This window comes from Ictidomys tridecemlineatus, chromosome 15, assembly GCF_052094955.1.
Source record: "Ictidomys tridecemlineatus isolate mIctTri1 chromosome 15, mIctTri1.hap1, whole genome shotgun sequence".
NCBI classification, from domain to species: Eukaryota; Metazoa; Chordata; class Mammalia; order Rodentia; family Sciuridae; genus Ictidomys; species Ictidomys tridecemlineatus.
In genome coordinates, this window is record NC_135491.1 from 24,774,450 (window position 1) to 24,790,074 (window position 15,625).

General features: G+C 41.5%; 1 pseudogene; it reads left to right on the plus strand.

The window, feature by feature from the left end:
* Positions 1–14,656: 14,656 nt before the first annotated feature.
* LOC144371058 (large ribosomal subunit protein eL20 pseudogene) lies at positions 14,657–15,176 on the plus strand (annotated as a pseudogene).
* The last annotated feature ends 449 nt before the right edge of the window (positions 15,177–15,625 follow it).

Consider the following 15,625-nt stretch of genomic DNA (forward strand, 5'->3'; position numbering starts at 1 on the left):
AAAGAGGCCAAGATAGGAATGTGTAGAGTACAACAAAGGAAGAAATTCTCCTCAACAGGGGATCCCAAGTTTCCTGGTGGGTGGTATTCCGTCAAGCTTTGAGAAAAGTAGAGACAAGTTCCTGTCAGGGAGTATGGTGTCTGCAGAGCATCTCTTTCCCCATTGACACAGAAGCAAAAAAAAAGCAGCTCTACATCTCCACTTGGAGAGGCTTGGACCAGATCCTTGAATGTCAAAGCTGCAACCCAAAATGTCCAGCCAGGATCCGCTCCCCACAAGCACCTGCCTCTCTGTGCACATTCCATGCCCCTTCCCCCGCAACTCTATAAGCATTTCTAACAGCTCCTGTCAAGAGCCACACAGCTCCAGACCCAGGGAAATGTTCAAAACCATGTTCAATATCAAAATGAGACAGCAGAAACCATGTTTAATTCAACAAGGAAGAAACTGCTTTGGAAATGAGACACAGTGGGCAAGAAGACAGGGGTGCCTGTCAGCAGCACTTACAACAATGAGCAGCTCTGTGCATAGAACATGCCAGCCAGAGGACGGCACACTCACAAGCAATGCTCAACTCTCAGGTGGGAAGTGCTGAGGAGTCCAGGCATGATAGCTAAGCTGGCTTTGATCAAAAATATATGCATACTCTTAGTTTAAGAGTCAAATAATTTTGTAAGTCTTGATATAAAAATAGCAGGCTTCTACCTCTCTCTATCCAATTCACCCCTGATTCCCAGAGGCAAGCACTTTCAACTCTCTTTTTGTGATTCATTTAGTATTACTTTGATATCTCTGAAATTTCCAAAAGGAACATTTAGTTCTAGGTATTAACAATCTTCTTCCATAGCTGGAATATTCCTCCTTCAAATCTTCCCTGTCGTCATTCTCTCATACTTTCCTGCCTGCTATCTTTCCAGTATGGACCTTCCCCCATAATCTTCTGACTTTCCCCAGTTCAGATCAGTTGCCCTTACAGCTGCATACAGAGGTCTCTTTTTATCCTCTACCTGGGAATTCTCAACAATTCTCCTGAGTTAGATGCTCTGTTTCCTACATCCTATGTTTTCCTCTCTCCCTCTTGACTTTAAACACTCATTTTAGTGGGGCACATATCTCAAGAACTTTGTGACAAGAGTACATGAGAGTTAAATGTCTAAGGATATTAATAAACAGCCCTTATGCTTTCGTAAGATCTTAGCAGGAGATAGAATTCTAGGTTGGGAAGCATTGTCCTTCCAGTTTTTGAAGGCATTGATCCATGCCTGGGTTCCAACTACCAGTATTGCTGTTGAAAAGTTCTAAATCATTCTATTTTCTCCTCTTTTGTATATGACATTGTTTCAGTCAGCTTTTTTCACTACTATGACTAAAAGATCTACCCTGACAAGAGGAGGAAGTTTATTTGGGGGCTCACGCTTTCAAAGGTCTCAGTTCACAGACAGCCAGCTCCATTTCTTGGGACTCAAGGTGAGGCAGGATATCAGGGCAGAAGTGTGTGGTGGAGGGAAGCAGCTCATGACATCATACCAGGAAGCAGAAAAGATATTACACCTGTCAGATACAAAATATATACCCCAAACTCCCTATATGACCCAGTACCTATAGCCACACCCTACCTACGTTCAGTTATCACTAAGTTAATCCCTATCAGGGCTCTTATAACCCAATCATTTCACCTCTAAGCCTTCTTGCATTGTCTTATACATGAGCAGATATACTTCTTTTTTTTAAGAGAGAGAGAGAGAGAGAGAGAGAGAGAGAGAGAGAGAGAGAGAGAGTTTTAATATTTATTTTCTCAGTTTTCAGCGGACACAAAATCTTTGTTGGTATGTGGTGCTGAGGATCGAACCCGGGCCGCACGCATGCCAGGCGAGCGCACTACCACTTGAGCCACATCCCCAGCCCCAGATATACTTCTTTTTCATAACAGATATACTTCTTTTTTTATACTATAACAGATATACTTCTTTTTCTTCCTGGATACTTCTAGGATCTTCCCTTTGTCCCCTGTGTAATAAAATTTCATAAATAAACAAAAAAGAGGAAGTTATAAAAAAATTCAGAGAATAAGAAAGGATGTTTGAAAATTAAAAATTGGGAGACCATGAACACAAATTCTTACAGAATTGCTGGAAGACAGATATGAAAATATTTGCCGTATAATAGTAAAGACAATCAGAGGACATTTTTGCCTATATGAACCTCTGTCATATTAGAGGCTTTCCTTGGCTGTCTGGTGATCCTGAGCTGTTTGCTCTATTTGGGTACAGATGCTAACACACTAATTGGAAGCTCAGTCCACAGTGAAACCTATCAAAGTGGTCTTTAATGGAGAATCCCATTAAAGAACCCTCAATTTCAGTATCTCTGAGAAAACTGCAAAAGAAGAGAGACCTAAAGATGATTTCTCTAAACTCCTGCTCATGCAGTTCAGCATTCTACAAGCTGAATGGGGAAAAAACTGGAAGCTACTCACTATAGAAATGTTGACATGACCCCTTTTTTAGTACTGCACCTCTACCATCTCTGCTGTCCAGTGTCCCCAGGCTAGACAGCCTCTAGTTAATCCTCACTGAGAAGGTAGATTCTTCTGCTTTATCAAGTCTTATCTCCACTTCCATAAGTACCTGAAAGTGCCAATTTCTAAGGCTTTTAGGGGTTCTTCATCAAAAAGTAGGCTGGTTTTTCAGCAGACCAGAGAAACCTGATCCTCCCATTGTAGAAACAAATCAGTTATTACTTGTCATGTGCATTTCAATTATTCTTTAATACCTGCAGGAAAGAAAGGATATGACCAGGAAATGGAAAATATCTGTACTGGGATTGATTTTTCAATGTATTCAACTGAATAAAGATGACAGTCTCACCTCCTGACTTTTCTGACACTGTGTTCTATAAAAAAAGAGAAACTATCCCCTATGTGCAGCATGATTCTTCACACATATTCACAGAGAAGAACTTGCCCACCACAGAATAATACACTAAAATTCAAAATCACCATCTTTGCCTGTTACCATGGTAACGGTAGCATTAAGTCCTGCTGCTAAAATTTCAAGAGCAGATGACATGAACTATTTATGTGTAATTGCATTTTATAAGGAGAAAGAGCTTTTATTTCATATAAAATAAAACTGTGTCTCAGAGGAAATGTGTGTTTATATTGCATTGCTCTCAGAATGAAGTAACAAGACACCACACAACACACACACACACACACACACACACACACACACACACACACCAATACCACACTGCATGTTACTTCCAGAAGAAAGAGGAAAGCAAGATAGTACAGGTCAGCTTCCCACAGAAAAAGCCTGGCCTGATTTGGGTTGAGGGTCATTCCAAAGATGTTCAGGAGCTCAGTATTTCCTTCTCCAAGTTGAGTGATAGGCTTACTTTTTATTTCTGCAGTCACCTGCTCGTGCACCTGCGGTCCCCTGTGAATGGCTGATTCCTGAGTCACAGCCACTCACATCAGTCATCACAACATCAGCACAGAGGCAACCACAGACAGGGTCAAAACCCTATATTTTTCAGGTGGAGATTGAGAGGGGTCATAACTGGATGATTCTGGACTCAGGGTCATGGTCAGTGGAGGTATCACTCACCACCACCACCAGGAAGGCCCTGAGCTTGGTTCAGGATTGGGCCACTTTAATTTTTTCCTCATTCAGATATTCCATCCGTCTTCCTGAGACACAGCTATGTAGTAACAATAACCAGGGAGTTTTGTATGTATATGATGATGTAATAACACCACCAGCCCTCAAGCAGAGACGTTGTTTCTGACCACTGCAACATGGGTGCCAAGTGAACAGTCTTCATGTTCCTAGTGACCTCTAAAAAGAAATCTGAGTTCATTTTGGCATTCAAATCTTACATTCAGGGCCCGAGGAAAATAAGTAAATTTCAATGATCAGTTTTTTAATGACATATTTAGTAAGCTTTCTGGAAAAGATAGATGTTTTAAATAAAAATGTATTCATCCAAGTAACCCTGAACTTGTGAGGGAAGAAATAAATTTGGAGTGTGGAGTAACACTTTATTTAAAGGGTGATCCCAATGCTGGGCTCAGAGCCCCCATTTAGAAATAGCTTTCCTGCAATACTCGGAGTATGGAGAGATGGACAGTGAGTACATGAAAATCACCTACTAGCAAAATGCACACTGGATGAATGAATGAACTAATGCACTTAGAAAGGAGGGATGGTTAAGGGATCATCAGAACTGGGAGGATCCTGAAGGAAATGGACAAACTTTGGTGGTAGCATTTCTGGGGCCAGGGAAAGGCCCAGATGGAATCAGCCTGCCATTTCTCCTTCTACCAGAAATTCCTCCAGGGCTGCACAACACCATCTCTGATCCCTTCTGCTGCTATACCTTGATTGAGCTGCATTCCTGTTATAATCCCAGAAGGGGAAGAAAATACAAATAAGAAATAAGATTATGATAATTCCCACTGCCTTAACAAATCACTTGTATTCATTGGCCAAGGAAGGAAGTTACCAGCACAACTCAGTGCTCAAAGAACCCTCCATCAGGACAGACAAGCCTCTGTATTAATGCACCTACATGTGCACTTGCTGATCCAACACTCAGTACAGGAAGTCAGGTACTGGAAGCTTACAGCCCAAGGAGGGCTCTCCTAGGATTGACCCTCCCCCACAGGGACATGTGCCTGCCTTCTGCAGCACAGACCTAGCCTCTTCCAGCCCACAGATCCACCCAGGCCCCTGCTAGTTTTGTCATATTGTATCTGTTGGTTTGGGTAGCATCTGTTCCAGAAACATTCCCAGTCTTCTGACTCACTCCTCAACGGCACTAACCTCTTCATGCATGGCTAGGTTTCTGAAGTCACTTTTCATGGCAGTGGCCAAATCATTTCTTACTCGATTAAAGAGCTCCCTCTTTGCAGGACAGAGTGGCTGCCTTTCCCTTGATTAAAATGTTTGCCAGCTGTTCTGCGTTCTGGTCTCAGTCTGTCTTGAATCTTTGGGAAAGCCAGACACTTGACTTGCTGGGTAATTATTTATCCTTATTAAAACTCTGTTTCCCTCCATATGATCAATATGCAATTCTCCATGATGGTGTTAAGCTATTCCCACCTCTTTCATCATCTCCTCTCCATTTCGGCTTTACCAGCTGATTCCACACACCTTTGGTGCAATTAACACTCTCTCTGGAGTTTGACTCAACAGGATGAATCCAGTTCCAATGAGAGTCTGAGTCACCTGATAAAAACAAGCCCAGTTGTTTCTCAGGTCTCTCCTCCACCCCTTTGAAGCTTCCTGTTCATGAGAATAGGGTGCGACAACTCTCATAGCATAAAAACTTGCCAACTCCTAAAGAATATCCTTACAGATAAAAGCACCCAGTACTTGGAATTTTTCCTGCTCTGAGATAAGATCTCATCACGACACTACTCCCCTTCTCCCAATGCTATCCTGCGGATGGGTCCGAAACCTCACTTGCAGCTTCATTCTTCACCCTCCCCACCATGCTGCCCACACCTGCACAGATTTTCTGAGATTCTGAGGTTGAGAAAACATTAGAAAAAGAACACACTCAAAAAGTTGCACACAAAGGACAGAGCCCTGACACAAAAACTTTTAAAAAGAAAGGAAAATGTCCATGATCTTGGACATGTCTTTGTCAGATTTGTTTTCCCATCTGTTAAGGGAAAGGACAGGTACACTGCTCTATGTTAGCATTTCCAGCATATTCCATACCTGAGTCAAGCCAGAGCATAGAAAAGAAAGTCAACAAAGACCAAAAGTATGTTGGAATGAATGAGTTTTTATTCACTCCTTCAACAATTTTATGACTCTATCAGGTAACATTCTAGTGACTGGGGCTAGAACATTTATCTAACCTGAATACATCTCTTCTGTGTATGAGAGTAGAATTTCTGCTGATTGGGAAGCACTAAGAAGACAGAAGCCTGATATACAGTGGCAGAGACAGAAGGGCAGATGGTTGTCTTGGTTTGGTTGATCAGAGTCTGAGGAAGCCCTTGACATGCATAGATCGGAGGTCTGCCTCACTTGCTAGGCTTAACGAGCCCATCCTCCTCTGGTAACAGCATTTTCAATATCAGAAAGGCTAATTTTACACCTTGACACCATTGCCAACATCTAATTAAAACCTGCCTTCCTCTAGTAAAGATTTTAACACTTGATTAAAGCAGATCTTCATCACGAGCAAACAAAAGGAAATCATGATTTGGTTAAACATTCGATTTCCAGTTGTTTTTCTTCCTACTGTTTTGTTTTTAGTTCTCTTGTGTCAATTGAAGAAGAAGGTTGTAATCTCTTCAAGAATGTTCAGTTTCCTGGAAGTTAAGATTCCAGGCATGTTTTCCTGAGGTGTTCAGCCACATTCCCACAACATCTGCGAGGGGAAGAAAGATTGTCAAAAAGTTGTCCAATCTGGGCATGGTGGCACATGACTGTAATTCCAGCCAGGAGGCTGAGGCATGAGGATCACAAGTTTGAAGTCAGCCTGGGCAACTTAGTAAAGAATCTGTCTTAAAATTTTAAAAGGGCTGTGTAACATAGCTCAGTGATCTAGTGCTTGTGTAGCAAGTGTGAGGTCCTGGATTCAATTCCCATTACTGAAAAAAAAAAAAATTACCCAGTTAATTTGGTGACGTGTGCAGCATCTGAAAAGTGTAGCCTTTCTTTTCTTATGTCCTTAATTATTTGTGTAAAATAAATCCCTAGAAATGGACGTTAGCTGAAAAAAGCCTTACTGTAAAAGGTTTGCAAAAGTAAAAGGCAGGTGACAGCTGTCCAACATCATTAATGGGGCACTTTGCACCATCCTACAAGGAGGAAATATATCTTTTTTTTTTTTTTCATGTCTTCAGACATGTACTTTGGATAATGATGTCCATCACATTCCACCATCATTGCTAATCCCCTGCCCCCTCCCTTCCCTTCCCTCTCCTCTGCCCTATCTAGAGTTCATCTATTCCTCCCATGCTCCCCCCTCCCTACCCCTCTATGAGTCAGTCACCTTATATCAGAGAAAACCTTTGCCATTTGTCTTTTGGGGATTGGCTAACTTCACTTAGCATTATCTTCTCCAACGCTGTCCATTTACCTGCAAATGCCATGATTTTATTCTCTTTTATTGTGAGTAAAATTCCATTGTGTATATTATGCCACATTTTTTTTATTCGTTCCTCTACTGAAGGGCATCTAGGTTGGTTCCACAGTCTAGCTATTGTGAATTGTGCTGCTATAAACATTGATGTGGCTGTGTCCCTGTAGTATGCTGTCTTTAAGTCTTTTGGGTATAGACCGAGGAGAGGGATAGCTGGGTCAAATGGTGGTTCCATTCCCAGTTTTCCAAGGAATCTCCATACTGCTTTCCATATTGGCTGCACCGATTTACAGTTCCACCAGCAATGTATGAGTGTACCTTTTTCCCCACATCCTCGCCAACACAATCGGGACCCATCAGACAGCAGATGTCCACAGACCATGAGGGAGGCAAGGGCAGTCATAAGGGCAGCTCCTCTGCTCTACACCACTCTCTGGCCTTGGCATAGAGATGCCTTTCCCCCATCTCACTCCACTCCCACGTTGGAAGGACATCTAGCTCCTCCACTCCTTCCTCTGCCTGTGGGAGTCCTGAGACTGTTTCTGCTCCAAGCCTTTTTCACATCTGCCACCAATGTAATTCTGAACAGAAAAACAAGCTTTACAAAACTCATTATTTTCCTCCACATTTCCTGTGTCCTTCCCTCTTCCTTGGCTTACAAATTTTTGAAGGTCCCTCCTCCATTCCACATATTCTCCAAAGCTTTAATCAAAGTTTCAGTTTCTTCCCCCAAAATGCACATATACACACAATTTTATGGGTCAGGTAATATCTTAAAGGAATCCTTAGAGATACTACCATGCATTTTATCTGATCATAATGGAATGAAATTGGAAATAAATAATAAAATGAGAAAGAAAACATCCTACATCACATGGAGATTAAACAATATGCTACTGAATGAACATAGGGTTACAGAAGACATCAAAGAGGAAATTTAAAAATTCTTAGAGGTAAATGAAAACTCAGACACAACATATCGAAATCTCTGGGACACTATGAAAGCAGTACTAAGAGGAAAATTTATTTCATGGAGTTCATTCCTTAAAAGAAGGAAAAGCCAACAAATAAATGACCTCACACTACACCTCGAAGCCTTAGAAAAAGAAGAACAAATCAGCAGCAAATACAGTAGAAGGCAAGAAATAATTAAAATCAGAGCTGAAATCAATAAAATTGAAACAAAAGAAACAATTGAAAAAATTGACAAAACTAAAAGTTGTTTCTTTGAAAAAATAAATAAGATTGATAGAGCACTAGCCACACTAACAAAGAGAAGAAGAGAGAGAACCCAAATTACTAGCTTATGGGATGAAAAAGGCAACATCACAACAGACAATTCAGAAATACAGAAGATAATTAGAAATTATTTTGAAACCCTATACTCTAATAAAATAGAAGATAGTGAAGGCATCGATAAATTCCTTAAGACATATGAGCTACCCAAATTGATTCAGGATGATATAAACAACCTAAACAGACCAATATCAAGTGAGGAAATAGAAGAAGCCATCAAAAGACTACCAACCAAGAAAAGCCCAGGACCGGACGGATATACAGCAGAGTTTTACAAGAACTTTAAAGAAGAACTAATACCAATACTCTACAATCCATTTCAGGAGATAGAAAAAGAGGGAGAACTTCCAAATTCATTCTATGAGGCCAATATCACCCTGATTCCCAAACCAGATAAAGACACCACAAAGAAAGAAAACTACAGACCAATATCCCTAATGAATTTAGATGCAAAAATCCTCAATAAAATTCTGACAAATCGGATACAAAAACATATCAAAAAGATTGTGCACCATGATCAAGTAGGATTCATCCCTGGGATTCAAGGCTGGTTCAATATACGGAAATCAATAAACGTTATTCACCACATCAATAGACTTAAAGATAAGAACCATATGATCATCTCGATAGATGCAGAAAAAGCATTCGGCAAAGTACAGCATCCCTTTATGTTCAAAACACTAGAAAACAACTAGGGATAACAGGAACTTACCTCAACATTGTAAAAGCTATCTATGCTAAGCCTCAGGCTAGTATCATTCTAAATGGAGAAAAACTGAAGGCATTCCCTCTAAAATCTGGAACAAGACAGGGATGCCCTCTATCACCACTTCTATTCAATATAGTTCTCGAAATACTGGCCAGAGCAATTAAGCAGACAATAGAAATTAAAGGCATTAAGATAGGAAAAGAAGAACTTAAATTATCACTATTTGCAGATGATATGATCCTATACCTAAAAGACCCAAAAGGGTCTTCAAAGAAACTACTAGAGCTAATAAATGAATTCATCAAAGTGGCAGGATATAAAATCAACACACATAAATCAAAGGCATTCCTGTATATCAGCAACAAATCTTCTGAAATGGAAATGAGGAAAACCATCCCATTCACAATATCCTCAAAAAAATAAAATAAAATACTTGGGAATCAACCTAACAAAAGAGGTGAAATATTTATACAATGAAAACTACAGAACCCTAAAGAGAGAAATAGAAGATCTTAGAAGATGGAAAAATATACCCTGTTCATAGATAGGCAGAACTAACATCATCAAAATGGCGATATTACCAAAAGTTCTCTATAAGTTCAATGCAATGCCAATCAAAATCCCAAAAGCATTTCTTGTAGAAATAGATAAAGCAATCATGAAATTCATATGGAAAAATAAAAGACCCAGAATAGCAAAAGCAATTCTAAGTGGGAAGTGTGAATCAGGAGGTATAGCAATACCAGATTTCAAACTGTACTACAGAGCAATAGTAACAAAAACAGCACAGTACTGGTACCAAAACAGGCAGGTGGACCAATGGTACAGAATAGAGGACACAGAGACCAATCCACAAAATTACAACTATCTTATATTCGATAAAGGGGCTAAAAGCATGCAATGGAAGGATAACATCTTCAACAAATGGTGCTGGGAAAACTGGAAATCCATATGCAACAAAATGAAACTGAATTCCTTTCTCTCGCCATGCACAAAAGTTAACTCAAAATGGATCAAAGAGCTTGATATCAAATCAGAGACTCTCCGTCTGATAGAAGAAAAAGTTGGCTCCGATCTACATATTGTGGGGTCGAGCTCCAAATTCCTTAATAGGACGCCCATAGCACAAGAGTTAATAACAAGAATCAACAAATGGGACTTACTCAAACTAAAAAGTTTTTTCTCGGCAAGAGAAACAATAAGAGAGGTAAATAGGGAGCCTACATCCTGGGAACAAATCTTTATTCCTCACACTTCAGATAGAGCCCTAATATCCAGAGTATACAAAGAACTCAAAAAAATTAAACAATAAGAAAAAAAATAACCCAATCAACAAATGGGCCAAGGACCTGAACAGACACTTCTCAGAGGAGGACATACAATCAATCAACAAGTACATGAAAAAATGCTCACCATCTCTAGCAGTCAGAGAAATGCAAATCAAAACCACCCTAAGACACCATCTCACTCCAGTAAGATTGGCAGCCATTATGAAGTCAAACAACAACAAGTGCTGGCAAGGATGTGGGGAAAAGGGTACACTTGTACATTGCTGGTGGGACTGCAAATTGGTACGGCCAATTTGAAAAGCAGTATGGAGATTCCTGGGAAAGCTGGGAATGGAACCACCATTTGACCCAGCTATTGCCTTTCTCGGACTATTCCCTGAAGATCTAAAAGAGTGTACTATAGGGATACTGCTACATCGATGTTCATAGCAGCACAATTCACAATAGCTAGACTGTGGAACCAACCTAGATGCCCTTCAATAGATGAAAGGATAAGAAAAATGTGGCATTTATACACAATGGAGTATTACTCTGCACTAAAAAATGACAAAATCATGGCATTTGCAGGGAAATGGATGGCACTAGAGCAGATTATGCTAAGTGAAGCTAGCCAATCCCTAAAAAACAAATGCCAAATGTCTTCTTTGATATAAGGAGAGCAACTAAGAACAGAGCAGGGAGAAAGAGCATGAGAAAAAGATTAACATTATACAGGGACGAGAGGTGGGAGGGAAAGGGAGAAAGAAGGGAAATTGAATGGAAATGGAAGGAGACCCTCATTGTTATACAAAATTACATATAAGAGGAAGTGAGGGGAAAGGGGAAAAAACAAGGGAGAGAAATGAATTACAGTAGATGGGGTAGAGAGAGAAGAGGGGAAGGGAGGGGAGGGGGGATAGTAGAGGATAGGAAAGGTAGCAGAATACAACATACAATGGCAATATGTAAAAAAGTGGATGTGTAACCGATGTGATTCTGCAATCTGTATACAGGGTAAAAATGGGAGTTCATAACCCACTTGAATCAAATGTATGAAATATGATATGTCAAGGGCTTTGTAATGTTTTGAACAACCAATTTAAAAAAAGAATAAAAAAAAGGAATCCCTAAAACATAATAGATTTGGAGTCACCAATTAAGGATTCACTAGTTAGGGTACACTGTTAAAGATAGACAAAAAGGATTTGAACTCCTCCATCCTAAATAAAACAAAACCAGAAAATAAAAAATTTTACCAAATTAAATTAAATCTTAGAAATCAAGTACAACCATGGAGGAGATGAATCAGCTCCAAATGAAAAGGCGATCCAAGTGAGTGCATTGTGGAGTCCTTGAAGGATGTTTCTAAGCTTTTTTCAGGATAAACATGACCACTGTCCCTGACCACAGAGAAGGGGACAGGGCTTTGTCCCAGTGGGTTAAACCTTACATCTCTATACAGTTTATTATTATCAGCAAATGTATCTTTATTTAAGCTGTGATCTTGCATTGTTTGTATCCTTTTCCCGGCCTCTGAGCTCCTTGAGAGCAAAGCCTTTAGTTTCTCATCTCTATATCCAGGGACTGATCCCAAGAGATGAACCTTCGACAGTTTGTATTGAGCTCTGAGCCATCGGCGTCCATAATGCTGCATGTGCTATGGAATCCTGAGGTCCTCTCCTCTGCACTGCCATCTGTTCTCCACTGTGCTGGTGGCTCTGAAGCCACTCCAGCCTACCTTATTGGTCCAGACCCCTGGGGAGCCACACGGCCATGTCTTCCCTGGCATCCAGATGCCTCCTGTCCTTCCTTACAGCTGCTTGTTCATTTTTTTTCTGCTGTCTCTGTACCTCCCAGGCCACACTTGTGACTCAGGACATGCTTGTCTCACTCAGCCAATGTGAACACGGGGTCTTCCCCTGTTTTCAGCATTCCCTCCACCAACACACCACCAAGCTCAGCAGCATCAGTGTAAAACAAGAGTTCCCCTTCCTGAAGTGGGGGGGGCGTGGGGTGGGGGGCGCTTTCTGTGATTCTCTTTCATCTCCAATTCTTTCAGAAGTTTCAGTCTTGCCCATGAGGACTTTTCTCTCATCCCTGAACATCAAAAAGCTGTTTAGAAAGTTCTCGGTGCTGCCTGCATGCTAATGTTACTAAATGGTCTCATTCTCATTCCGATTGTTGGGAAACAAATGCCCCGTTGTCCCTTTGGCCCACATTAACGGTTGCAATCTGCCTGGCTGTGCCTCCGCCTCCCCAGAGACCAAGCGCCTGTTTCACACCACAATTAAAACGCATCACATCCTCGGCTTTGTCATCTGGATCATTCCATATGACGGAGGAAGGTACGCCCTCGGAATTGCTCTCTTTCTAAATTGCTATAAAATTATGAATTATGGCAACTACAGTCAAACTTCAAATTATTCAGATGCTCTAGGGAAGCATGACCAAATTTTGAATGAGTGAGAAGAGGTTACAAAAAAAAAAAGAAAGAAAGAAAGAAAGAAAGAAACCAGCTATATTTCAGGGAATCACATTTCTGTCACAGGACAATCAACCTCACATGCAAGCAGACCACACAAGGAACCCACCTTGTAGTAAGTTAGGAAGAACCCAGAAAATCAGCTCCCTTTATAGAGCAAGATGTGAACATTCGACAGTGAGAGTCCTCTCCCATGTGCCCATGTGAGAGGCTGGGTGTAAATCCCATCTCTGTCAGAGCAGTGATTTTTCAGAGGCCAATTTAAATGCAGGTTATTATCTCTCATGTGAGATAACTAAAATTTGCCAAATCTTAACCAGAGCACTTCCTCTTTCTTCCTTCCCCATATCTCACCGGATATGATAGTGGCACATGCCTATGATCCCAGCTACTTGGGAGGCTGAAGAAGGAGGACCACTTGAGCTCAGGGTATCATAGCCAGGCTGGGCAACAATAACAAGACCCCCATCTCTTAGAAACTAAATCAAAACTAACAAAAAAAATTCTTTCTTCAAAAACAAGAAGGGCTAGCCAATATAAGGAGCCCAATACAAGCCCAAGAAATTATATACTTTCAAAAGTTTGTCTTCAAAATATTTACACTGTTAAATGTTAAGCCAGGCTCCCTAATTAGAGAAAAATCACTGTGATGCAAACAAGATGGATTCTGGCTGCCAAGAGGCACAAGAGGAAACTGAAGGTAAGATAACGCATTACAAGCTACAGGTAAGCAGAGGGCCAGCCAGCACACATCTCTCTTTAGTTCTTTAGGCATTTAATCAACTGTAAAAGCTGGTGCCGGCTGCCTCCATTCCCAGTGGCCTCTCTATTATCACTAAAATAATAATGACAAATTGGGAAAGGCACAGAGGACAAGCGAATGTGAAGCCAAGTGTTGAAGATGGCAACAGGAGGTGACAGCCAGCAGTCCTCAAAACACCAGGAGGAGCCGGGTTGGCCTTGGGGGCCTCTTCCACCAGGAAGGAAAGCCTGCTTGTTGTATTCAGAGACCACCAAAAAGCAAGTCTGAGACAAGGAAGCCTGCAGGACTGTGCAGACATCAACCCCAGAGCTGCATCAGCCATAAAGCAACCTTGCCTCATTTCTGTTTGAGAAAGAGCAAGCCCTGGAATTACAGAGGAGGGATTTTAGGTGAGACAAAAACAGGGCTTTCCATGCCTAGGCTTACCTGGGACACCCTCAGCAGTCTGGCTCACTGTAGAGGTGGCCCCTGAAATGAATACCTAGATCCCAGCTTTTGGAACTGTCAACCTGCCCCCTGACTTTGGTTTGTACACTCTCTCTAGCAGCCAAATTCCTGAATCCTCTTTTGTCTCAGGAACTCATAGGTTAAGGTAGAGCCTGATTTCTTATCCTGCAGAAAATGATCCCAAAGATTAACAAATAAAAAGATAGGCCCAACAAGCATCTGGACCCTAGAGCTCCAGCTTCTTAGGTCCCAAATACCTAATTTAGACCATAGTTATTTCATTCACTATTCTCTAAGTTTCCTCTCTTGCTGGATCCCTCCCTGCAACTCTTCACCCAGATGATTCTTGTTCGGCCTTTATTTCTTCAGAAATTACTCCATCCACCACCCTTCTTCTCTGTTACATTAGATGCCCCATCAGGCACTCCGTTTTACTTTTCTGATATTTATTTCTTCCTTCCACAAATATTTATTGAGCATCCACTAGTAATAGGGACAGAGCTAGGCAGTAAGAATTTAGTTATGATCAAGAAAGGAACAATTCACCCTTTTGTGGGTGTCAGCCAGCCGGGAGAGAGGCCATGAAGGCCTTAGTCACACTTAGAGAGTACAAGGTAGCAGGTGCTGCCTGCCCACTCCCAAATGTCACACCCCACCTCTCTACCAGATGCAAATCTTTACACCCAATCATGTTGTCATTAAGTCCCACTTCTGGTATTTTGTGTCTCAGCTAAAGAAGATGAAGAAGGTTTGGGGGAAATTGTTCACCGCGGGCAGGTGTGTGAGAGGTACTCGCTGTGGGCAAAGAACCCCAGCATCTGACAGCACTATGATTCCCACAGCAACACCCACAACATGGACCAGTAATACCGCAACCTGATCACTGTACAAACTATCACCCAGTGTTACCAAGACATGGGCACGCAAACACCCACCTGGGCCCACTCCATCCAGATCATGAAGGTGGAGGAGATCACAGCCAGCAAGTACCACCGGCCAGCAGTCAAGCAGTTCCATGACTCCAAAATCAAGTTCCCTCTGCCCCATCAGGTGCTGCACACGCCACGCTTCACCACTAAGAGGCCCAACACCTTCTTCTAGGTTCCAGGACCCAGAGATCTGTCCAAGTAAACTCCATGGGAACACTTGTTGGAAAAAGGAAAAAGGAGAGGAGGGGAATAATGCATGCCTTCTTGGAACTTACCATCTAGAGGGGGTAATATCAAATGTTTATTACAACACAGATGGTTCCAACTTTTAATACTTCAACTTACAATGTTTCGACTTTAACAACTGGTACAAAAGCAATATGCAGTCAGCAGAAATCATACCTCAAGTTTTGATTTATTTCTGGAACTAGTGATATTCAGTATTCTCTTGAGATGCTGAGCAGTGGCCGTGTGGCAGCCACATGAGCTATTTAACACTTTATTATAAAATAAGGCACCTCCCAGGCACCCCTGTGACTCAGGACCTGCTTTTCTCACTCAGCCAACATGAACACCATTGCTTCCCTCATTCCCTCTACCAATGGCACCACCATGCACAGC